This window comes from Macaca mulatta, chromosome 7 (assembly GCF_049350105.2).
Source record: "Macaca mulatta isolate MMU2019108-1 chromosome 7, T2T-MMU8v2.0, whole genome shotgun sequence".
NCBI lineage: Eukaryota > Metazoa > Chordata > Mammalia > Primates > Cercopithecidae > Macaca > Macaca mulatta.
In genome coordinates, this window is record NC_133412.1 from 16,684,854 (window position 1) to 16,711,304 (window position 26,451).

The window sequence follows — 26,451 nt, forward strand, 5'->3', positions numbered from 1 at the left end:
CCAATAATGTCCAAGTTGAGAGCCAAATCAAGAATGCAATCCTATTCACAATAGCCACAAAAAGAATAAAATATTTAAGAATACAGCTAACCAGGGAGGTGAAAGATCTCTACAATGAGAATTGTAAAACACTGCTAAAAGAAATCAGAGACGACACAAACAAATGGGAAAATATTCCATGCTCGTGGATAGGAAGAATCAATATTGTAAAAAATGGTCATACTACCCAAAGCTATTTACAGATTCAATACTATTTTCATTAAACTAATAATGAAATTTTTCACAGAATTAGGAAGAAAATATATAAAATTCATTTGGAAGCAAAAAGGAGCCCAACTAGCCAAAGCTATCCTAAGCAGAAAGAACAAAGCTGGAGGCATCATATTACCTGACTCCAAACTGTACTACAATGCTACAGTAACTAAAACAGCATGGTGCTGGTACAAAAACAGACACATAGACCAACGGAACAGAATAGAGAACACAGAAATTATGCTGTACACTATAACCATTGATTTTTGACAAAGCTGACAGAAACAAGCAAAGGGAAAAGGACTCTCCATTCAATAAATGCTGCTGGAATAACTGGCTAGACATATGCAGAAGACTGAAACGGTACCCCTTCCTTTTACCATATACAAAAATCAACACAAGATGAATTAAAGGCTTAAATGTAAAACCTAAAACTATGAAGATCCTAGAAGAAAATGTGGGAAATACCATTCTGGACACTGTCCCAGGCAAAAACTTCATGACAAAGACTCCAAAAGTAATAGCAACAAAAATAAAAATTGACTAGTGGGATCTAATTAAACTAAAGAGCTTCTACACAGCAAAAGTAACTATCAACAGAGTAAACAGACAACCTACAGAATGGGAGAATATATTTGCAAATTGTGCCTCTGACAAAGGACTAATATCTGGAATTTGTAAGAAACTCAAATCAACAAGCAAAAAAAAAAAAAAAAACCCCATTTAAAAAGAGTGTACAAAGGACATGAACATACTTCTCAAAAAAAGACATACACACAGCCAACAAGCATATGAAGAAATGCTCAGTATCAGTAAGCATTAGGGAAATGCAAATCAAAACCACAATGAAAAACCATCTCACACCAGCCACAATGGCTATTACCCAAAAGTCAAAAAATAACAGAAGCTGATGAGGTTGCAGAGAAAAGGAAACACGTAACACTGCTAGGGGGAATGTAAATCAGTTCAGCCACTGTGGAAAACCATCTGAAGATTTCTCAAAGAACTTAAAACAGAACTACCATTTGACCTAGCAATCCCATTACTGGGTACATACCTGAAGGAATATAAATGGTTCCACCACAAAGACACATGCATGCGTATGTTCGTCCTGGCACTATTCACAATAGAAAAGTCATAGAATTAATCTAAATGCCCACTAACAGTAGACTGGATCAAGAAAATGTGGTACATATACACCACGGAATACTAGGCAGCTGTAGAAAATGAGATCATGTCCTTTGTAGCAACATGGATGCAGCTGGAGACCATTGTCCTAAGCGAATTAATGCAGGAACAGAAAACCAAATAGCACATGTTCTCACTGAGAAGTGGGAGCTAACCATTGAGTATACATGGACACAAAGAGAACAATAGACACTGGGGCCTGTCTGAGGGTGGAGGGTGGCAGGAGGGTGAGGATTGTAAAACTACCCATCGGGTACTATGCTGATTACCTATAGGTGATGAATAATCTGTACACCAAACTCCCACAATGAACAATGTACCCATGTAACAAACTTGTACATGTACCCCTTGAACCTAAAATAAAAATTGGAAAGAAAAGAATAATCAAGACTGTCTGTTCTAAGGAACTATTTTCAAGAGTGACTGAGGTATGACCACCATGCCTGTGCTCCTAAAATGTCCCCACTGAGTTAAATTTTTTCTAATAATATTTATCTGATCTTCACTTGCAAAGCTATAATCCAAGATAGCACACTTACACTTGTAGTGTGTATTGCGGCAAACACTGTGATATTAAATTGCATGTCTCACATCTGGCAGCAGCAGTAAAAATATATTATATCAAACTCATATGTAGCATTGAAATTCACAAGGCTCTGTTCTAACTGCTTCACATATGAGACCTCTGTTAATCTTCTCTAACCCTATGGCATAAGTATCATTATTCCCAGTTTATAGATATGGAAAACTGAGGCATGGAGAAGTGACCTGTTTGGCAGAGACAGAAAGATACCAACCAATGACTTTTCAGAGGTTATATCTGAGTGAACAAACTTCAAAGACACAATTATTATTCCTTACATATTGAAAGAACTCTAATTCCAAGGAACAAAAGTTCTGTTAATAAAGTGTTCACACAATCCTCATGATATCCCCAGTAAAGAAAGACCGAGGGAGTGGGGAAGGGGAGAAAGGGGGTCAAGAGGCTTATGTTAGAGGGAACAAAACAGGTTAAGCAAGTGGCTTCCTCATTGTGAACAGTAAATCAGAACTAAAAAGGCAGATACAGTTTTTGGTATTATATTCTGCAAGCAAAAGGCAATACTTTGAGAAACATGGGTATCTTAGCTCTGGTTGTTCTAACAAAATACCATAGACTTTGTGTCTTATCAACGAAAGAAATGTATTTTTCATCGTTCTAGAAAAGAGACATCCTACATCAGGGTGCCAGCATGATCATGTTCTGGAGGGTCCTCTTCTGGGTTGCAGACTGTTGACTTCTCTTGTATCCTCACGTGGCAGAAAGAGGGTGAGAAAGCTTTCTGGAGTCTCTTTCATCAAGACACTAATCCCATTATGAGGGTTTCACCTTCATGACCTAATTACCTCCCAAGGAACCCCACTTCCTAATATCCTCACACTTGGAATTAGAATTTCAAAATGTGGATTTTGGACAGGGGGGACCCTAACATTCAGTCCATTGTAGTGGGTAAGGTGGGAAAAGGGGAGACATGAAAATGTAAGTGGATCATGGACCCTGCATTTCATGTGGCTTGCTCCAAGCCTTGAACCATGTTTGGTGGTACGTCTTAGTGATACATGCTGCCAGCACCATGTTGTTTTATATAAAATAATTTAAAATTAGTAGCATAGTGCCAAGCATAGAGCAAACATTTGATAAATGTTAACTGCCCTTCATGCCCTCGCCATCAAATGAAACTGTAACTATTTCCCTTCTAATATCATTGGGATGTTTTAAGTATTATTGCCACATTCAGGGCCATGCTGTATTCTGAGTCTAGCCCTGAGTCAAAAGACACAATGAATTATGACAAAGGTGGGTGTATTCTAGAGATGTGAGATTAGAAAATAATATGAAAATAATATTATTCTAACCTTATTCTATTATTCAGCCCCAATTCCCCCACACTTTGTGAACCTTTTTGTGAGTACAATCCCAAGGCAGTTAAAATGCAACTATATACAAGTTCATCAATTCCAGATGTAAAGTCAACAGCAATTCAAGTGATGACCACAGCAGTAACCTAGAGAACTACAGTCTCCATGTATCAGGTAAAGGTGGCTTGCAACATTTTCACTAAATTGAAGGGTTGGGAAGGAACTAAATGGCGGCTTGGCTCTTTTGAGAAACTGCCCTTGGATTGGATTCAAGGTTGCCTCTAGATTTATTTTCCAAAAAGAAAGCTCTGTTTCTCTTTTGAAAGGAACATGGGGAGGGGCTAAGAATTGGGGAGGGCAGCAGGAGACATAAGTCCAGCTTGATAATGCAGGTTTTTATCCCCATGTTCTGTTCTCTGTGGCCCCTGCAATGCCAAAACACAGGCTTAAAAATACTCTCGTGAAATGTCAAAGTTTTATTATTGTACAAATCCATCTGAGAATTTGAGACTGCTTCTAAGTTTCTATTGTCCTATCGGAATTGACTAATGCATGGCCAGCTTGGTAGGCGTTTTACAGCTCCCACTCAGCAAGCCTTGGCAAGTTCTTGGAAGAAGAAGGGAAAATGAGGAGGAGGGGATGTCCTGTTGGTTTCTGAGGTACTGGGTTTCTTGCTGTGTGAACTTTCGTAAGTTATCTTACTTCTCTGAATCTGTTTTCTCATCTATGAAAGAAGGATAATGATACCTTGAATAGTACTTTGAAGTATGTGTGAGGATTAGAGATATTCACTGTAAAAATGTATCTAGTTCTCAGCAGGGAAGTTGGAGTTCTATAAATGGTAGCTGCAATAATAATTGTTATTAATATTTTAAATAAGCAATCTAGCACTGAACCTGATGACTGCTAAGGTTCAACATATATTAACCCTTAACCTTTCCATCAACCAGGCTACATTTGAGAATCCAAGGACTTTAATATATGCCTGAAATACAACCATAAACTGTGTAGATTCTATTCGTTTTTATGCAAAAATTTATATCATTCACAAATAATGGCTTTTTGTTCTTTATTCCTAATCCTTATAATACCTTTTATTATTTTTTTCTTGCTTTAGAATTTGCATAAAGGCCGTGATACCCGGCATTTTTGTCTTATTCTGTATCCTAAACAATATTTTTTAACATTTTGCCATTAAGTATCATGTTTGCTGATGGTCTTTTTTAGCTGCTCTCAAACAGGCTCAGGAAATTTGGATTCTTAGGTAGCTACAAATCTTTATCGTGAATGGTTGTTAGACTTTATAGGTACTTTTCCTGTATTTATCAAGATAACCATACTTTTGTTCACATTAAGATAGTGAATGACACTAATATATTTTCTAACATTAACTCACCTTGCATTTTGGAAAATATCCAACTTGATCATAATTTATATTTTGTTAATATATTGTGGATTCATTTTGCTAACATTTTCATTTAGCATTTTTATATTTGTTCATAAGCAAAACAACTGCTATGTAATTTCCTTTTTTGTCTGTCCTAATCTGGTTTTGACAGCAAATTTTTACCCACATCATGAAATAAGGTGGGAGTATTTCCTCTTTTTTATTACCTGAAAGTTTAAAATTACCTGTCCCTTAAATGGTTGGTAGAGCTCACCTCTAAGACTAGTGGGGTTGATGTTTTCACTGTAGGAAGACTTTAAATAATTAGTTCAATTGCTTTAAAAGTTACATTGTTATTCAGACTTTTTCTCTCTTTAGTCAGTTTTAGTATCATATTTTAAAAATCTATGTGTATATATTTCATCTAGTTTTTTCCTAATTTGATGGTATATAGGTATACAAAGTATTATTTTAATAAATGCAGAATGTGTGGTTATAGTTCCTTTTCATTTCATTTACTCCCTCTATTTTCCCTTCATCATTTCTTTCAAAAAGTTTTTCAATTCCATTAAACGTTTTGAAAGGTACAGTCTTTGTCTCCTGCACTAGCAGAAACACATTTGTTCATCATGGTATCCCCAGCACCTAGAAATATGCTTGGCGTGTTGTAGATACTCAGTACGTGCTTTTTGGACTTAAAAGGCAGGGGAGATGGAGGCGGTCTTTAGCCACATAAGAAAGAAGTAGCTAAAGACCAAGCATTAACTAATGTCCATAGCAAAAATATACATGTCTACTAAATGCATAGTTCTTTCCAGAAGAAAAAGTAAATAATAGCTTAAGATAGTATATCCTTTGTTTATAACAATATTCAATATTTGCCTAATTCTGATTCCCTAGAAGGAAATACAGATCTTGAAAGATTTCACACATAATAATTTCCTTACAATTTCTAGTGGTTTTCATAAAGTGAACTTTATTTTCAACAACACATGATAGGCTCTGGCATTAGAAACAAGGGAGATCATAGATTTGCCAACTTTTCTTCGCTACTGTAGACTTCAGTCAATATTTGATCTTATGACATAGAGTGCTGATCCATCACTATTGTTTGTATTCTAATCTGATGTTGCTGATATGCTGGAAATAAAGGGGCCTTAGAAATGCAGAGAAACAGAGGAAATGTTGAAAGGACAATGAGCCTTGCTCATGTTGCTTCATGTAGTCCTTCGGATACTGGGTTGTGAAATAGAGAAGTGTGGGCCCCTCTTTTTGTTTTCAGGAAGAACTCTCTAGTGATCAGCAATTCCAATCTCTGCTCTCAAATCAAATTTAAGAAGGAGGAAGAGAAGAGAACTGCAGTTTTCTGCACTTATCCCTCTGCACACTTTATATATTCAGTAGGAGTTTTTGGGTGCCATTTGAGCTAGCTGAGAATCAGAGTGCTGCCTAGCTCCGTAACTGTAAACAGGGACACTTTGAAGATTAGATTGGGTATGTTGGCCCAAGCACATACTTTGTAAATTCTAACAAAATCCTTGGATCCGATCACAACTTAAAAATATCTCCCAAAGTGAAACGCCAAGTACAAATCCCAGGTAAATGACGGTCCTAAGGAACAGATGTCAGGACATCAGATGTGAACTTAAAGGATCCATCTAAAGACTACCCCTGGCGACCCAAGGGAGCCACGGTGAGGCAGCCAAACGTGAGCATTGAGATGAGGGAAATAGGCCCGAAGCAGCCTGCTGGTGCTCTGAGCCTGGAGGAGGAGGGTGACCGCAATCCCTGGGGGAAGCCCTGACTTCATGCAGCTCAGGTCAGATGTGGAGTGCAAGGAAAACACACGTGGGTTGTGGGTGGTAGAAGGACACACTAGAGGAGAAAGTATAATGTCCTGAAAAGATCTGAAGATTGAGTATGTGTTTCAGTATACTAGAAAAGATCGTTTTAAAAATCACAAGTGCTAAATTACAAGCACTTGTTTCAATTTGGTGCTAAATTACAAGCACTTGCTTAAATTTGGCATGGGATACATGAGCGTTTGCATATTTATTTATTAGCACAACTACACAACAGTGCCCAGTGTATAATAGGTGCTCAATTAGTATGTTTATTTTTTATGTTTTTGAGATGGAATCTTGCTCTATCACCTGGGCTGGAGTGTAGTGGCCAATCTTGGCTCACTGCAACCTCCACCTCCCAGGTTCAAGTGATTCTCCTGCTTCAGCCTCCAAGTAGCTGGGATTACAGGTGCGCACCATAATGCCCAGCTAATTTTTGTATTTTTAGCAGAGATGGGGTTTCACCATGTTGGCCAGGCTGGTCTCAAACTCCTGACCTCAAGTGATCCACCTGCCTCGGCCTCCCAAAGTGCTGGGATTACAGGCGTGAACCACCATGCCCGGCTTCAGTTAGTATTTTTAGAAGGATGTATAGTATAAAGAGCACTGGCTTGAGAGTCAGGAGACCTGGATTCTAATACTGACTCTATCATTAACTGTGTAACCTCAGGAAAAACACTGACATTCTTTAGGTCTCAAAGTTTTCCTCTATAAAGCAGAAGATAAATTGAATGGTCATAAGATCACTTCCTATGTGCCTATGTCTATATCTCTATCAGTGCTACAAGAAGGCCAGGTCCCTGCACTACAGTAAGAATATTCTCCTGAGAAATCACTGAGAAAAATCACAAAGGCAGGGAAGTCATGTGACTTTCAGTGATTGGCAACTACAGGTAGTCTGATGTGGCTGGAGAACCAGGTTATGGAAAGATCATACAGGTGAGGACAATGGCAGGCCTGAAAATAATCACTGAAGGGGTAAGGAGTGAACACCAGATTCATCAAATCACCAAAATGATTTGAGTCCATCTAAGACAAATGACGTCTGTAATTTGTCAATGGAGATATCATTGTATATTTTTATAGAGCAGTGGATTTTGAACTTTATTCCACATCAGAATCACTTGGGTCATTTTTTTTTTTTAGTAACGGTGTCTGGGTCCCATCACCAGAGACTCTAATTCAGTAGAACTGGAGGAGAACGTTTGTATGGTGCTTCACAGGTTATGAACATTTCAATGATACCCTTTGATCCTTACAGCTAACAGAAAGGGGTCAGGGTGAAATTATCACCATTTCACATACAAGAAAACTGAGGCTCAAAGAAATGGCATCCATCCAAGAGGCAGGTGGCAGAAATGAGACTGCACCAACGTTCTGAGCCCCGGTCCAGTGCTTTTCCACCATGGCTCACTTAGGCTCGACTATGCCTAAACCAAAAACAGGGGTTTGAGGTGAAAACAATTTATTGCCCAGCTCAAACAATAGAACAGAGAAGCACCATTTAAGGTTAGCAAAAGGACAAATTGAAGCACAATGAAAAAGCACTTCTTGGAATATAGTTAAGACATTCATGGACCTGTTAACCCAAAGATGTAGTAGATGATCATCCATGGTTCAAATGAGGTTTCAGTAAATTCATAGATGAAGGATCCATTCTCTTTACTATTTGAGAACACCACCATGTCATCTCATGCATGTGTCTGAGACCAAATACCAGACTGCATATATTATGTTGCTAATTGTCTACAAGTTATGGTCAGGTATACTCAAGAGCTTATAGTCTTACCTTCCTCATCCTTCTACTGAAAATTTAGTTATCTCTGCCCTCAGAAAAGAGAAACAGCACAGACAAGTGAAACAACTAAACCAGCTACAAAATATGGAGATGTGGTGATGGTCCCGTTACTGCAGAAAGACTCTGGACCCCTTGTGTGACATCAGACAAGCTAGTTATTACGTGGTTAATATCGGGAAGGAAACTTATACTTATCAGATGCCTACAGTGTGGTAGCCCTATCATGTGCAGGGCACTTTATATACATCATCACATTTAGTTCCCATGGGAATTTCAGAAGGCCAGTGTGGTGATTACCTCCTTTTCACAGGTGAGGAAAATCAGGTTCACAGAGGTTAAAATGCCCAAAGCTATAGAGCTCCACATAGTACAATGAAGATATGTCTGTCTCCAAAGTTTCCACTTTTTAATGTTTCTTATAGCCTACCAAAAGGTATGAAAACCTGGTGCAATGTAATAAATGACTAAGTGAAAAGACTTTCCCATTATGAGATGGCCTCTGTATCTGGAGAGAGGCATATCAGCGGCTTCAGCAGCAGCTTCTGGGAGCAGAACTGTGAAGCTCATATCATTAGCAGCAGCATCTGGCAAATAATCAAGAAGACAGGGCACCTGACCTACAGGACGGGGATGCCTCTGATCCTCTGGCTGGCATGTTCCCCACGAGCTGGACTGTTTCCCCTAATGTGAGAAACCCTGCCTCACTTAGTCACCCTGATATTGCACAACAGATATGGCATTTCCAAAGCATGGCACGCTAACTGTCAAAAATAAATAAATAAATAACAAGAGCAAGAATGGGTGCAGCCAGAAGGTTGTTAAAAAGTCAAATCTTCACTGCCTTTTACAAAAGCCAGAGCTCATCGAAGCTGCTGCCTTCAATTTTACAGGGTTCTAAGCCCTAAGGAAACAGCGTTACACATACCGTCCTTAAATACACACCCAATTGAGACAAAGTTGGTGTGGAGGACTGGGTGCCCTCACTTTAACACTGAGAAACTGCCAGAAGATGTACAGCTTAGCTAGTACCAATTAGGACTGATCCAACACCCCAAATACAGTAGGCATTTAAAGCATTAAATCACACAGAAACTACCACCTCATCTCCAGCTTAGACTGTTGAAGTAGCCCCATTCCTGCTATCCCTTCATTCTTTACCAACTTTCAACCCACTTTCCACCAGCAGCCAGCCCTTCTTTTTGAAACACAGGTCTGACTATGTTGTGCCACAACTCAAAAACATCTGTGGTTTCCTGATGTTCTAATAATAAAGTTAAAACTCATGACCAGCTGCCCCCATCAGCCTCATCTCACTCCACTCTCCTTTGCACCTACTAAGCTCTACTTTGTCCTTCTTTTAGGTCCCTCACCTAAAACCTGCGTGCATCGGGACCCTATCACATGTCATGTCCTTGCCAGAATAACAATATTCCTCCCCATCCCCACCCCGCCATCTTAGCTCATTTCTTTTCACTCACCGTATTTCTGTCTAAATGTCAGTTTTGCAGAATTATGAAATGCTGTGAATACATTATCTCCTATTATATTTTCTCATGGGACTCACTGTTTCACCTTTAAGACAATTGCAATTAAAATGTAATAAGCATTCAGATCTCTGTTAATGTCTGTTTTTCCTACTAGAATGTAAACTATGAGAATAGGAGAAAATGACCATCTTATTCATTGCTCTATTCCTGTTTTGTACATTAAATTGTTCAGTCAATACTCGTTGAGCAAATAAGAATGGATAAACATGGTTATCCTTTCTCTGAAAAACGTTTTTTAAAATTCTAAAAATCTAGAGAGAATTCAAATTAAGTTTCCTGCTGGACTGACAGCTTATCCCTACATGTCAAATTTTCACTCCCAGGCACAGAACGACCCGTTGCATTGAGTATATACTCCCATCTGCTATCAGATGCCAGCCTAGTGTCACAGCATCTTATCTGCAAGATGACTCACATCTCATCTACAAGATAACCTACAATCTGGGTTATATGCATCTGCAGCACCTCATCTGCAGGATAACCCACAATCTGGATTATAAGGACAGAACTCATCTCCTCAGGAAATGATACCAAATAATAAGAAATAAATTGCTTGCCTTGCATAAAAAGAGGCATTCAATAAATGTTGTATTATAATCTGAGAATTGAACAAGGCCTATGAAAAAGTCCTGCATTTACACCTAAAAGTTTAGTTCATGACTTCAAATATTGAAACCCACCTTTTACAAAGTAGTATATGTCTTTGACTTTTAAAAAGTGCATTTTACATGTTGGTTGAGAAAATATAATGATCTTAGTTAGAATCTACCTCTAACCTCCCAAATCAAAACCAAACCAAAATAAAACAGCACTCTGAGAGGTTTAAGCTGTATGTAATGAAGCAAAAGTTTCTGTCTGTACTCCAGGAATCTGGAGTCCCAGAGAAGGTGTCGACATTGTTGGAAATTGGCTTCTAGCCCACAGATCTCTGCTCTGTCCATATACCAGTGATAACCACAGCCATAGTCTGCAGATACACCATTGTAGTGCAATGATAGAGGGATAGCACTTAAATATGAAAATGGCAATTAAGAGCATGTTTACCATTTTCTTAATATATATCCCACAAGTGTGCAGGAGAGTTTGCCAGATGCTAAAACAACAACATAAAATGATAGCGGGGAAATGCAAATAAAGGACAAGCCCCGAAAAGCATTAAGACAGTAAGGAAGCTGAGTAAATAAGAAACACCAGTGTCTGCATTTTTATTATTTTCTAATACCTAGTAATGTGAAGTGCAGATGAGATATGGAAAAATAAGCTTAGTCTTGTGGCAGTTTTAGGGACAGAATATACACAAGAAATTACTTAAAATATTAAGGGAAAGAAAGATAAAATGCACACACACATATGCACATGCCACAGAGAACAAACAGGCCAGCAAGTCAGTGATAGCTCACACCTGTATATAAACCCTTTCCTGCTCAAGCCACATCAGACTCCCTCATCTTCCCCACAGAGCAACCAATCCTGAGTGTCCACTGCTCCAGAGGTATGGTTGGGAACCCGCTCTGTGAGTTTTCACAGACGCACCATCCTTGCATGGCACCAGCTGACTTGGTGTCTGATGCAGCTGTCAGCGACCCACCAAAATGACAATATAATACCTCAATGTTAAGGACCAGAGGAGTACTGATCAAAAATGACTTTTCTCTCTCTTTCTCTCTTTCTCTGTCTAAGGATACACACATCGGAAAACCTGAAGAGTCTCTGTGCTTTTCCTGGAATTATATAACCAACTACAGTTTCAGAATACATCAAAGCAAGGTCTTATCAAATACCTTATCTCCGGGTTTGTCTTCCACATAAAATATGAGTCACAATCAGGATCAAACGATTGAAGTAAACTTTGTCCACACTGCAGTTTGCTCCTGCAGGACTGTGCTTCATATCTCCTCTAAGTCCAAATCCAACTAGGTCTCTTGGGTTAGGCCATGGACAGTCCTGAGTTTACTTTGGAGGTCACCCCACAGCACCTGTGTACATCCAGAAAGACGTGGAAAAAGAGAATCAGGAGTGGAAACTGGGATCATCGTCATCCCCTTGGAGGTAAGAAATCAGATAATTGGAGAAACTTGGATCTTATTATTAGGAAAGCCTGTGTTATCACTCCACAATACCAGCAGCTGGTTGCTGCCCAAATTACTGATGGAATCACCTGTCGTTCTATTTCCACCATTAGGGTTTAACACTTTTGAGTTTTAATGTTTTTTTCAGTCTGAAAGATACCCATAAAAGTGCATTTTGTCCTAGGAGGGACCACACCTCATAGCTTCATTCAATGTTTAACTGAAACCTGGAAAGGTCTGATACTGAGATAAGGAGATGAAGAAACAAATTGTGTTTACTTCTAATTTTTTCTCATAGTTGTGGTCAAAATTATGCCACTATTCATTGTGAGACCTTGGGTGGATTGCTTAATTGCACCAAGCTCAATCTGGCTGTCTTTCAAAAACAGAGATTTCAATCTCTTGCCAATATCACAAGATCATAAAATCTGCTCACTGTGTACATAGAGCTACCAGATGTAATTAAAGAAAATATAAAACATGGTATTTCCCTTAATGTTTGAAAGTAATTTAGCAAGGGGCATGGTCAGCATCTAGGTGCCATAAAAAAATGTAATGAAAGGCAGCTGCTTACATTTACAGCAGAAGAGATGAGTGTGAGTTGAAGAAAATGCTCTTCATATATCATTTTAATCATTTCAATGTTACAAGGTAATAAATGAATGTATTCTTATAAACATCAAGCATATGAGACAATGCAGCATGGTTAATATGTGCAGAGTCAGGCAGTCTTGTAGTCAAATTTCAGCACAAATCCCTGGGCCATGGGACCTGGGGCAAGCTGGTTGGCTCTGCAGCTCAGCGTCTGTACCTGTCAAATGGGGAATACAGCAGCTTTTGGCATAGGTGCCCCACAATCAGCAGAAACGCCACTAAAAATGGAATGTGTTGATCTTCTGAGAGTGTAACAATGGCAGCCGAAAGAGGAAGGAAACGGTCTCAAATGCAGCTCCTATATGGACCCGTTCTTTCAGCCTCTATTCAGTCACTCCCTATGTGAGAGGAATCAAGCTAGAGTCCGAGAGCTCATCTTTAAGGAAAGGAGCAAGACTTGCATACAGAATAGCTTGTGATGAGTTCAAAGCCAGGGAAGAAGGTGTCAAGGCTACTTCTCAGAAGGCATGGACCAACAGTGGAGCCTTGAGTGGTGGACAAAAGTTGACCAGGAAGTCACAGAGACGAAATCCATTCCAAGCACAGGGAAGGGCCGGTACAAAGGAGATGTGAACGGAGTGTGGCAGCTGGCATGTCTTCTCACTTCTGAGTCTAGGACTGAGTGCATTACCTGAAACACTCAGATCTGGTGCTCAGTAATGTGTGTGATTGAGAGGAAGGAGAGGAAAGCTGTTCCAGGTGTCAGAGTGAGAAGAAGGATCACAGAATGAAGAAGCCTGAGATGAATACATAAGGAGCAGAGGCTTGAGATGAGGAAAATAATCGAGACCAGCACTGGCCATGGCATAGCAGGTTGCATGGAGGAAGTCCAGAGACTCTTCCACGATCCTTTAGCCACTAGCTGCTAGCATGGCCTTCAGTAAGTCATCTTGATATCTCTTAATTCCAGTGCTCTCTTCTCTAAAATACGAGAGCTAAACCTGTTGAGCTCTGAGATCTCTTTCCATTCTGTTCAGTTTTAAAAGCATTTGCTAACTTTCTACTCAGTGCTGGGCACCATGCTAGCTAGACACCAGGGATCCAAAGACAAGTAATATATTGTCCTCGTTATTCTCCGCTTGCTGCTCCCACATGTCAAATCCATTCTCATCCATTCTCCAGGAGCCCAAGTGCCCTGCATCAGCCAGGCATTCTTGCCTTTTGGTCATCTATTCCACTCATGCAATGGGAGGCAACTGTGAGAAGCTGGAAATAGCAACAGAGAGAGGTTGGGGCATTTCCCTTCCTATTTCCTCCTTACTCCATCTCCGAGGCTGGCTATGATGATCACAGCCTCTTTCCACAGGTACAGCTCCTGCCCAGCAGCCCATTTTCTGTGGCTCCAGGCCTCTCTGAGATTCAGTAACACCGTTTTCCCCACTTACTCCTCCAGACCCACATGTGCCAATGACTGCTCACTCTGCTAGTGTCTGACTACCTCAACTTCCTTTAAACCTGCACTAAAGCATTCTGCATAGTTTTCATTAAAATTTCTTCTGTTCAACCATGTGAGCGAATTCTATTTGTGGCAGGCCTCTAATTGATTCAGAGTTTAAAGTGCGAATGGGTGGGAAGGCAGAACTATTAATATGGCATTTTTCCAATATAAAATATCATAAGAAAACCAAGAAGGGAGCAATGCTGGAAGGCTGAAGAAGAGAGGCACCACAGGGAGTGTTTGTGGAAAGAGAGTTCGAAGACTGGGGTGGAAGAATTGATGATGGACACAGGGATGAAAGAATGGGACCAGAGAGAGTTTATTGTTATTGTTGCTACTGCAGCTATTACTGTTACATTAAAAACAATTTTCAACATGTACAACCCAAAGAGAAATAAAATCTGTTATACCAGAATAAAGAATAGCATGTAATTATGTATGAATGATGGGACAATAAGCATAATTTGAGAAGAGGTATAATTTCAGCTGTGAATGTGAACATGGGTTGACTTTTGCTGTTTTAAGTAGATTGATCATTTTCAATGTTATCAACTAAGTGTGCAAATTCAGCAATTGAAAATGCGTGCAAGCTCTGTACAAAAGACAAATTCTTTATATAGAATAAAAAGTCAACTGGGAAACCAAAATTGACAAAACCAGCAACTTCTATATCAAAATCAATGAAATTCATTCTTAACCTCTCTAATACTTAACATTGTGATTCCACAGGCTGGGGCAGCTCCTAGCTTTCTCCACTGCCACTTGTGCTGCCATCGAGAACATGATAGCTTCCTTTGTGGTCTTTGAAGGGCAGATGTTTCACTCCCCTCCCTTGATATCACCCAAATTATGAGCAGAGTAAGAAGATGGACATTGCGTCACAGAACCAACGATAGCAATCTAACACGCAAGGAGAGCCAGCAATGTGGAAGTTCAGGCCGTTCGTTTGCGTCATATTGGAGTGTTCAGTTCCAAGACCTGGAGGCCCTGTGACCTTTTCTCATAGGACAGAATAGAGAATCATTATTATAAATCCAGTCACGAAAGCAAAATCACAAGTCAATGAAGAATAGAGACATCAAAACCCTCTGATTTTAGATCTTACACAGTTATCTCATCACTCTGACCCTCAGCTTCTTCATCCATAAACCAAGGTTAATAATACTTACTTCATGAGCTTATTGAGAGGATTCAGTGAAATCATGTAGATACAAGCCTTAGTCTGGGGTGTGCCATGCAATTGGCCTGCAATATGGTGACCATAGCTCTGCTGGTATCACTCCAATGTACTGGGCTCAGACAAGCTCTTCAAGGCCTACATTACGTTAGGCCCAAGGGTTTTGAGATGGTCCAACATGACCCTCATCTTTTTCAATCTAGAAAACCTTCAGGTATCTTCAGCTCTCAGAGGGCTTCAAGCAGTATTTTCAGGGCACCATAAAGTCACAACTGCTCCAGAAGCACCTCCTAGCCAGCCGGGCAAGTCAACAACCTCCTCTCTTTTCTAACTCGAAAGTTCCATTATTTCAGTCATTCCATTATTTGAGCTCCATTATTTGAGGCTCCCACAACTGCATAAGTAATGGCCAGGCATCTTACACCTTTTCTGTTCTCTAGCTATCTCTCTCTCTCTCACACACACACACACACCACACACACACACACATGCACAAGCATGTGCTCAGAAACCTGAACACACACATACACATGGACACACACATACACAAGCCAGCTACCTGTTTGTACCAGAAACGACCAAATTGTACTGACTCAACCACAAATTCCATTTTCTGCAGCCATGGTTGGGCCCTTGATGTTGCTAACCCCTTCACCCCAACCTGGTCTCGGCACCTGACTAAGCAGCTAACTCACCGCTAGCAGATGGTCACAATTCTCACCACAACGCTGTGACCAAATCCACACGGGGTACTGTCTCAATTCTCTCCTCCTCCACTTCAAGTTCGGGGAGCCCCCACCCCTGCTTAGAGCTTTTCTGTTCCCTTGCCTAGCAGAAAGTAGGCACCTAGGAGAAGGAGAGCCACAGGGCAGGAAGAAGGAAAAGAAAAATTCTTCAGGCTCAGAAAGGAAAGTTCTAGAGCATTAACAGGAAGTTAAACTGATGAACTGACATTTTAATAGTTAAGTTAAACTTAACTTATAATTGTTTCAAGTTAAACTTGAACTGCCATTGTAATAAGCTTAATGAATTGGTCACTCAAAGATATCTGCAGATTTAAAATCTTTGTTGCCCAAAACAGAAATTGAAAAAATACTGAGAACTTGAGAAATCTAAGGGAGTCACTTTTGGGAATAGGATCTTTTATCAGTGACATCCATTCTCTTCCTATTATGGGGTTACCTCCCCATGAGGTTGACCTTACCATATGAAGAGTATTCGTAGAGGGGGTTTTAAAATCCATCATCTTCTAGCTGATGTTAAAAATTATAAAATTACCTGATTGGAATTTAAAAGCCATGTATATTATAGCCACAATTCTTTGAGTCTAACACCATCTTTGAGTCATTTATTTGTTCTTAACAGCAGCAATGGCCTGGCATATGATAGGTACTCAAGATACGTTCCTTAAATAAATGAGTGATCTGGCAGAGGAAAAGCTAAGCCATGCCCAGGTGCTTGGAGACCCTCAGCCTTCTCCCTTGAGCTATGTTTGCCATGAAGATCCAGTAACCTCTAAGCAAACAATTCTAAATGAGCACATGTAAGCTGTGTCTTGTGTTAGATAGGGAATCATACCCTTCCCAAAGTTGCCTAGGAAAAAGCAGAGACTCCAAGCAAGGTGTGAGGTCCCAGGCTGCTGAACTAAGCCTACTATTCTCATGATGATAAGGGCAGCTGAGGTTTCTCTGCTGTGGGGAATAGCAAACTCTCTGAAATATCTAATATCAAAACCATATGCCTTTAAGGTGAATATCATGGACACATTCTCCTCTGGAAGAAAAAAGAAAAAAGTTGTACTAAAACTAAAGTCCCAGCTGATTTCCGACACACTCAGCAATGAACAAATTATTACCAGGCCAGCCTTCCAGGCTAGAGGTTCTGACTCTACTCCCTCAGGACCCTCTCCCAAATGGAAACTAACTTATTTTAAAATGTCTGTGTTCCCAGTCAATTCAGGCAGACATTTAAGGAGACTTTAGACACTATGCATTATGACATGAATAAAAAGTTAACCACATCTGCATGCAAAGCGGTAAGAGATACTAACTCCAATAGGGCGAATGTGTGCTTTTCCCCACTTCTTTCAACTCCAAGAATCTGAACAAACAGAAAAGGTTATTCTGATCTTTTGTCTTCAAAGATTAACAATAGGACAACAGGAATAATATTATTCTCTTATGATAAAAGCAGAAGCTTGTTGGCAACTTCTTTTGAATTCTTACTGCCAACCACAGCACTGGTGTTAAATTTTAAAAATGGCTTATGACACTTGTGTCAAAGAACACAATTTCAACAAATTGAGTTTTAAAGATCGAATTGGCTTTTACTAGTGATTCATGAACTAGGCAGCATCCAGTCTACGAAATAGACAGGGCTCCATCGGAGGTGGCAGAACTGTCAGTTTTTGTAAGGTAGCTTGAGCAGGTACAAGGCAACAGCCTAATGCAAAAACTTGGTTAACATCAGGTTACCTCAAGTTACTTTCCTTTATTTTTCTATAGGTTACTTTCCTTTATGGGTTAAAGCAGTGGAGACTGCCTTATCACGCTGGCTTAGGTTGACTGGGCTCCTTTTGATTGGTTGCTGTGAATCTCTTATTTTTTCAGAAAACTTTCCTGCTTAGGGATTTGGTTATAATCTCTCCTGATTTCTCCAAACAAGTGAACAGCTTAGGTTTCAGTTTAGTGACATGGAACCTTAGCTTGAGTGACTCCATTTTAGTTGGTCTCTTGGAGCCTGGTTCAGGACCTCAGTCCAATCAATGGCCTCCCACACATTTAACACTCGTTAAAGATGGTAATGCAAACTTTATTCAAGGGGCAGGGGGCATGACTACAAGTATAGAAACCACCACAGTGGGGTCTTGCAGTAGGGGAAAGAGGCTGGCTCAACTCTGACTCCAACAAATATACGAGAGGATTTATCACCAAGGAGCAGGGTGGACAGGGGGCAGTGGATAGAATTACGGACAGGAAATATCAAGGATAAGGGGGTTCTGGCTAAATCAACTTGATAGGATTATGGCCGAAGGCAGGTCAGGGTGATAACACATCAAGGGATTCCAAGGGTGGATAATTTTTTCTAACCTGACTTACGAGGATTGTTGCTTAAATGGGATTCTATAAGGACAGAGGCAGAGTTCAAGGTCAATCAGAGGACTCAGAGGAGCCTGACTAAAGTTTTGGTCAAGGGAAAGTTTTTGTCACTGGTAATGTAGTAGATACCCAATAAATAATTGTTGATTGAACAAATCAACATTCTTCCCCAGATCCGCCGAACTAATTACTTCTCAAAACAACTTTGTGTGGCAGCACCTATCTATGGCAATGGTTAAATTCTCCCTCCCTTGGAGCTCATCCTGTATTCTATCAAGTCATTTCCTCACAGAATTCTTTCCATCACTGGTGTACTTTCTTAAAAGAGTGAGGAAATTAAAACTGGGAGAGAAGGTTCAAGGCCATGAGTCAGTCCAAAGGCAGAGTAGGGAATTCCACTAAGAACTTAAAGCACAAATCTACCTTCCTTTGCCATGAGGATGAGTCTGAAAGTGCTGGCTTGTTACTCCAGCTGCGACCCACACATTGCTGCATAGTCATCCCTGTTATCGCAGCTCTTGGGAGTGGGAAGCCGACCGAGCAGTGGCAATGACAGTCACTCAGAGAACACATGAGTTCTGGTAGGCTCAAGGACCTCAAGAAACAAAATACTCAAAATCAATGTAATAGGTAACACAGTAACCATTTTAACACCTTCCTAATCTCCTAGGGCCAAACTGGAGAATACTGACATTTGGGATTAGAAAAAGACACTGGATAGCTAATTTTAAGGACAATTCAAGCCCGTAACTTCACAAGCATTCCTCAATGCTCAGGAAAAGAAAACATGACAAAGAAAAATTTTAAGTAGATATTTTCCAGTCCACTAAATTTTCTATTGCAAAATTGAACGTCCTTTTTAAGTCTTCCAGTAGCCTTTTAAATATTCGACGACAGGGATGTTGTCTTCAATTTTTTGTTTTTTGGTATCTCTCCTTGGCAACTAATACAGTTAGTGCCTCTTAAATTTTTCTGAGTGATTTCTCTAAAACTTAAAAGCTATTTTTAAACAGCAATATTCTTCCTCTACTTATGAATTTATTGAATATTTTTTGGCACCTACACTATGCAAATCATGGAACCAGGCACCATGGCACATGTATAAGAATAAGACAGCATCTGGTATGAAAATTAGAAGGGGAGTGCATTCATCATCGTCTATCCTAGAAAAGCAGAAACCATTTGTATTTCAAAATAAAAGAAACGTAATATATGGGAATTGATGACACATGTGTTGCAAGAACAAGGAGCCCAGAAATAAACAAGAGCAGGCACCACTGTCATCTCTAGGCAGGAAAACAGGAGACTGTGCTCCCAGAACCCAAGGGCAGGGACCACCATTAGAGGCTGGAACCGTCAGGTGCACGGTGGAGTCTCAAAAGAGATTCAGCTCCATTGACACAGCTTCCAAAAGGCAGAGGGGAGTGGGAGAAGACCCTGGTTTCTCATGCTAGCACCTGCCACTGTTACCACCCAGTATGAAACCAGTTGACACAAAAGTCTGGGCAGCTTAGCCCTAGGGTCGGCCCCTGTCATACAGAGCAAAGCAGGGAAAGGCCAGGGTTTGAGAGCAAGCAGGCCATACATAGAGAGCTTTGACAACTGTATAACAGCCAAATTCAAATTAGTGCTATCACAGTGAAAGTAAAATAAATATTCAATAACCTTATAATATTGCCTTAACTGAATTACAAACAACAACAACAACAACATAATAACCTCGTGACATTTGGAAAAAAGATATATCAATTACACTTAGAATGGCTGATGCTTTATGAAAGAGGCAGTGCTCTGGAAATTTGGAGAAAAACAATAGAATTTCAAAACCTAGAGGAGGAATAGAAAGGATTCTACTTGCAAAAGCAAAAACATGTAGACATTCTGGCATCATCTGGTGGAACCATATTGAAGATGCACTGAAGTATGAAGTTAAGGAATGCACATTTTTTCTGGTGGATCAGGAGTCACTGAAGATTTAGGACCCAAAATCTTCAGTGACAAAATCACAGCTGTGATTTAAGGATTCATCTGGCAGCAGCATATAAAATCCTTTGGGAATAAAGATGCCAGGTAAAAGGTAATAAAGTATTGAACCAAGGACGCATCCACGGATCTACATGGAGCGTTCTCGAATTGATTTAGTGTCATCCAGTTGGAGGCACTGTGCAAAGAACTAGAAATGGAAGCCCTCCCATGACAGCTTGGAAAAGATACCTCTGTTGTCTGCATACTTTGGGGTACCATATGAAAAGTGATGAACGTTTAAAGCCTGGACATGGATAACATTACGCAGAGAGAAAGCCAGAAAAGAAATGTGTTTCAGCAAAGGCATGAGCACAAAAGGAGAGGTGCTTAAGAAGAGAATAGGTGCGGTAGAGAAGAGAAAGACCCAGCAGAATATTGCATTTCAGTAGAGTTTCCAAAAAAAAAAAAAGTGAACAAGCAATTATATAAAAAGCAGAAGTCAAGGAGAATGAATATTGAAAAGGGGCGGTAAGACTTTTAACTATAGAGAAAATTTCAGGAAGCATCCAGAACTGAATTTGGAATCAAAACATCTGGGCTCAAGAGACATAAAATAATTTCTCCCTACACATTATCTCTCCTCCCTCATAACTTCACTACATATGTAGTTTGTTGCCTTCTCTTTGGCTCTTCTCTTCAGCATAATCTTTCAGTTTCCACATCCACTGCTCATGCTTCCATACTCTTGATATTTCAAAAGCAAGTACATTGTCATGTCACGATGCCCACCAGAAGCCAGAGAGAGAGTAGGGCCACACCATATACAACTGGGCTAAAGACTTGTCCATTAGCATACATTTAGAAGGGACTATGGGCATCCCAAGCATAGACTGACTTGTCAAGTTAGAGCTAAAATATAACTTCTATAGTTAAATACTCAGTAAAATTTAGTGAGCATTTGGTAATAGGCTCGATTAGCATAGTTTCCATTTTTTTCTAGCAACTGTATACAAAGCACTGAAAAAGAGAAATTGCAAAGAAGAATGTATAGAATAGCACATTTATAGACTAGTGTGTTGGCCTCTTCAGAAATCCAGCATTGTAGAGAAGATATCATCCACAGTACTAAGTTTGAACCACTTAGCCTGTAATTCAAAACCCTACACAATCTGATAACAGCCTACTTCTCTAACATTATCTCTCTCTAGCCATTCAGTCAATAACTCAAATTCATATAATTCAACAAACAAGCACTTACTCCATTCCAGGCATTGTGCCAATCATTACACTAAGCACCCACAAGCCAGGCTGCTCCCATCTAAACGTTACTACCCCTACTCCTTTACTGACCAGTCTCTTCTCAGCAGGAAAGCCTTTGCTCTTCTCTGTGCATACTGAAATTCCTCAATTATTGACAGCATATTTGGGAGACAGGAGCAAGGCTGTGCAACCTGACTGCTTTGGATTTAAATCTAGCTCCACCATTAACCAGCTGTGTGACCTTGGGCAAGTTACTTCAGTGCTTCAATCTCCTCCTCTGTCTTCCTTGGAGGAATGTGATGATTAAACACATATATAAAGCACTCAGAAGACTGTGTCAATGTATTTAAAACCATACCAGGAATGTAGTGACTGTTTAATAAATGTTAAAAAGTAGTAGTAGTAGTAGTTGTTGTTGTTGTTGTACTGTGATGCCCAGCTGAAGATACACCTCCTTCATAATACCTCACACTCATAACTCTGACTCATGGTCCATACTCGCACGGTGCTTATCATATACGTCTTTGCAGATGTTTTATATCTAATACATTTTTTGGAGGCAGACTATTATGCATTTTTTATTCTCTCAGCACACATAGCCATATGCACCACAGTGCGTAATGGTAATAGTAAACTGTGTGTGTGTTTGTGCATGCATGTGTACATTAATTCAGTGGACCCTAAGGAAAACTCTATGGAAGATGGACAGTCATGGTTCTTCCATCACCAAGAAACATCAAAGTTTGGGGTCACCAAAATGAAGGAAAGTAGCTATAGAATCTTCTTTTCAATAGGCCTTTAATACTATGTATCTATTCTTCTTACCAGTCTGGATTCGTTTAGATTCATTTCTACTAGAGGGCAGGGAATGAACTAAGTAATTTGTAATTCCACCAGTTCATCCCTTCAGAACACCTCCAGATCATCACAACCCCCAATTTTGCTTTGTTAAATGCAGACTAGCTGGGAGCCAGCCCAGGACCCTGTATCACTGAAGTTAACCCACACGCATATTGCTGGGACCAGCTGGGACTGGCCTGTTTCTGGTGAGACATAGAGCCAATAGACATGCCAAGAAGTGATCATAGCTGCTTCAGAGGTCATCGGTAAAGAATGTCAGGAGGAAATGGTTCAAGGCAGTAGAAATGCTTTTGCCCTCTTAGATGGTAGTTTCACAAGCCAATAGACAAATGACGAGCTGGAAATAGCACAAGACTAGTATTAGTGATAGTACTGGGAAATGGTTTTAGCCTGAAGCGGGACCACGTATCTTCCACCCCTTGCTGAGAGGAACCACTGCCTGAAACAGATAAGTTTCCCAACATGACTAACTTGAGTGACTATCTTTTTGCCGCTTTTCCCCTCATGCTGACCAGAAATGAGGCATCAATGAAAGTACACACTTAAGAAAGACCTGCTGTTCTGAGGTGCATTCTCCCTGGCACAAATTCTCTGGGGCAGAAGTAGACGCTACCCTCAGCTCAGTGGGCTCACCATTCTCTTCAGCCCCTTCTCCAGTCAGAACCAAGGGAACAGAACCAACACTCTGTTCACTCCTGAAATCTATGTTAACTCCAGTGCTGGATTATCAATAAAAATTAAAGTATAGAATTTGAGGAATTACATACTTTGCTTTTATAAATTGAACTGTGGCAAGATTTGCCCTGCAACATCATTGCATTCACTCATTTTCCTGTCTATATGTCACTGTTTCCCAAGTTTTATTCTACAGAATAGTTCTATAAATTATTAACAGGGAATCCCTGAAAAAAAAAAAAAAAGTTTCCAGGTGAAAAGAGTTTGGGAAACATGGTAACATGGTCATATGCTTCCTTGAATGGGAGAGAAAGGAGGAAAATGGCAACTGCAGTCCAGTCACTGCAGGAGCCCTGGGTTCACATAGGGTGGACACCACACACAGGCTAAGACCATCAGTGAAATGTGTCAGCAACCTTGAAGAAGGATGCTTCTTTTTGGTGACTTTGGGAGGCCTACAGGAACAACCCCAGCATTCCATATTAAAACGCATTTCCAATGTCATATGAAACAAGTCTAAAAACTCCCAATAAATTCTTAAAACTCTTATTTTCCAGGAAAATTCCAGAAATATGGATCTCTCTTAAAGACAATCCTGAAAGAAGGTTAAAAGTTGCCTGCAAGAGTCTTACAAAAAGCAGGAGCATATACACTGTGGATGATTCCAGACTGCCACCTACCTTCCTGTGGTTCTAACATATTAGCTCTATAAGCAAAAAGTCAGTCATTAAATCCACAGATTGAGAATGTCCCTTTATTGATTCCAGAAGGGAACCTGAAATACAGGTTGAGTAATAACCTGAAGTATAAAGAATTTATTATCCAGAGCAAGTGCTGACTCTTCTGGATCATATTGGAACGTACTCCCTTCCTGCTTCCTCTTTAATTATCAGTTTTAATAAAAATCCAGTAGTTGGCCAAACTTCTCTGCTCAGGCAGGCCCAGAAATGCACAGAGGGGTAGAGGGAGAAGACAACTTTCACCCAAAGGGAACAATGCTCCATCACTCTGCTTCTTCTTCATACAGGAACATGATCTAATTTAACATCACAACTAAAATTCACCTCGATATTTATGTCCCTATCTGGTATCTGTGAGGCTAGCGGAAGGGCAGAGACTTTTAGGCCACAGACAGGAGACTGTTGAGGGGGTTGTAGCTATCATATCTGCAGACCTGCACTAATTCACTCTGTTAATTTAACCAGGTAACTGGGGCTGTGACTCGGAAGAGCCAAGTTAGAATCCTGGCTCTGCTACTAATCAGCTGTAATGAAGGGTGATTTCCTTCCCATCTTGGTGCTTCCATTTTCTAATATGTAAAATGAGGTGGCTTTTACTAGATGATCTTGTGGTCTCTTGTGGCTACACTTCTAGCCCCTAGACCGTGGCTCTATGCAAAGAGGAACCACATCTTTCTTGTTCTGTTGTAAGTCTAGCACCAAGTACAATTTCTAGAATACAACAGGCACTGAAATGGGTATTTTTAAGTGTAAGAACACTCAAATAAATAAAATGCTGAGTTCAACCCAAAATTTGCAGCTAGTTCATATAATGTAGGACAATGTCCCTCTTTTCCCTCATTTTTGTCTCCACTTCCTAGATGATACCCCAAATTGCCCCCTTACCAGATTTACTTAGCTGGTGCTTTAAGTTCTATTGTCACCTATCAGAGATAATACAAGTCATCTAACAGGACCTTTAGAAAAAACATATGAATAATACAATGTGTCAGACATACTCACTGATGACAACAGAAATCACTGTTGGAGAAGAGCATCAGGATAGATGGTGACTTGTGATTAGAGGTTCTGAAGGTGAAGAAACATTCTACAAAAAAACTGGGTTGCTACACAGAGGTTCTCACCAAGATAAAAATAGGTAGTACTAGCCCAAAGAACATCGCAAAGGTCAGGCATTTGTTTCTATATCTCCAAAGTTCTCTTTCCAGTCTCCTTCCCAAATTCAACAAAAGACTCATCATTTACCATATTTGCATGTGTAAGTCTTTAATCTTGTATTGTGCAATTAAAGACATATGTCTAAGGAATTTCAGACAATAGAAAACAGATGGGGAGATTTCTGGCAGGAGAGTTCAGTGAAAGGCAGAGAAATCTTCATACCCTTAACACCTCACTACACCTAAAACTGGTTTTAAACCAAAACTTCCTATACAAACTTTTCCTGTGCTTTGTGGTCTAGGGGTTGGAGTGCAGCAACAAGTGACAGAATGCTTACCTGAAAGGAACAAGGAGGTGCCTGGTCTATTTCTATCTTCCTCCTACTGCATGGCCAGGCTCAGGGTGCAGGGCTTGCTCTGACTGAGCCCTTTACCTTTCCTGGGCCACTATCCCAGAATAGGACAACCCAATTCCCTCAAAAAGGGTCATGGGCTTTCCTTGCAACATTATTCCTTAGGGAAGCTCAGCTTCTAAGGTTCCTAATCACCTAGTTCTCTAGGACTAAACCCAGTCTAGCATGGTGACTCTAGTTTTCTGCACGAGATCCATGGCCAACCCATAATCTAAAAAAACTGAAAGAATGTTTGAAATTATGCCTGCATCGTAATATTGGGCATGCTCCAACTGAGTAGAAGACCAGGCAGCTTGAAGCATTAGGGTGGGGTCCAAAAAGCCCAGCCCTGCTCAAGGAAAAGAAAGCCAAGATCAAGGACAAGCGAATCTTACTGGGAGTAAGATCTAGAATCTGAGTGTGATCATATACGTGGTGATGATAACAAAGAAAAAGAACACAGCATTAGGGAAAGTTATTCATGATGAGACAAGTTATTAGTACCAGTGGACTAAATGACGGGAGAAAAATAGTTCTATTTTTTCCATAAAAGTAATACTAAATGTAACCATTGCAATACGAAATATAACCATACACCCATCAATGTATGGCCAAGCAAATACAACAGAAGTAATGTATAATTTAATGTGACCAAATTGTTAGTTTTATTAAATGACAATGCTAAGATGAACTGCTTATTCTTCTTAGCTTGTAATTTGTAGTTGTCAATTTGTTCCTAAAGTAATAGAAGACAACATTATTGAAAAATCTTGATATTATTTGGTTTGTTACTTCTCTCCAACCCCACATCCTTATCTCTAGGTATTATATGAAATATGTTATTCTAAATCCCTATTATTTTGTGACTTAAGATTACATTGCTATTTTGAACTGTTTGAGAGGTTTTGAGGGTTTTATAATTTCCACCGATATGGGCAGTACTGTATTTAAGAAAACGAGATTGTTGCCAGGTAAACTTGAGTATGAATATCACTTAAATATTCAAACTTGTGCTGTGAGGTATTACTTTACCTCTTTACATCTCAGTGT

The 26,451-nt window shown here is 39.9% G+C and overlaps 1 long non-coding RNA gene across 1 annotated transcript in view; it reads left to right on the forward strand.

Moving 5' to 3' along the window:
- Positions 1 to 3,737: 3,737 nt before the first annotated feature.
- The window catches only part of LOC106999140 (uncharacterized), a 48,067-nt gene continuing 25,353 nt past the window's right edge, over positions 3,738 to 26,451 (forward strand). Inside the window, exons 1-2 of the long non-coding RNA XR_003731200.2 lie at positions 3,738 to 4,027; positions 11,596 to 11,964. This is a non-coding gene — a long non-coding RNA (uncharacterized LOC106999140). The remainder of the gene's footprint in view (positions 4,028 to 11,595; positions 11,965 to 26,451) is intronic.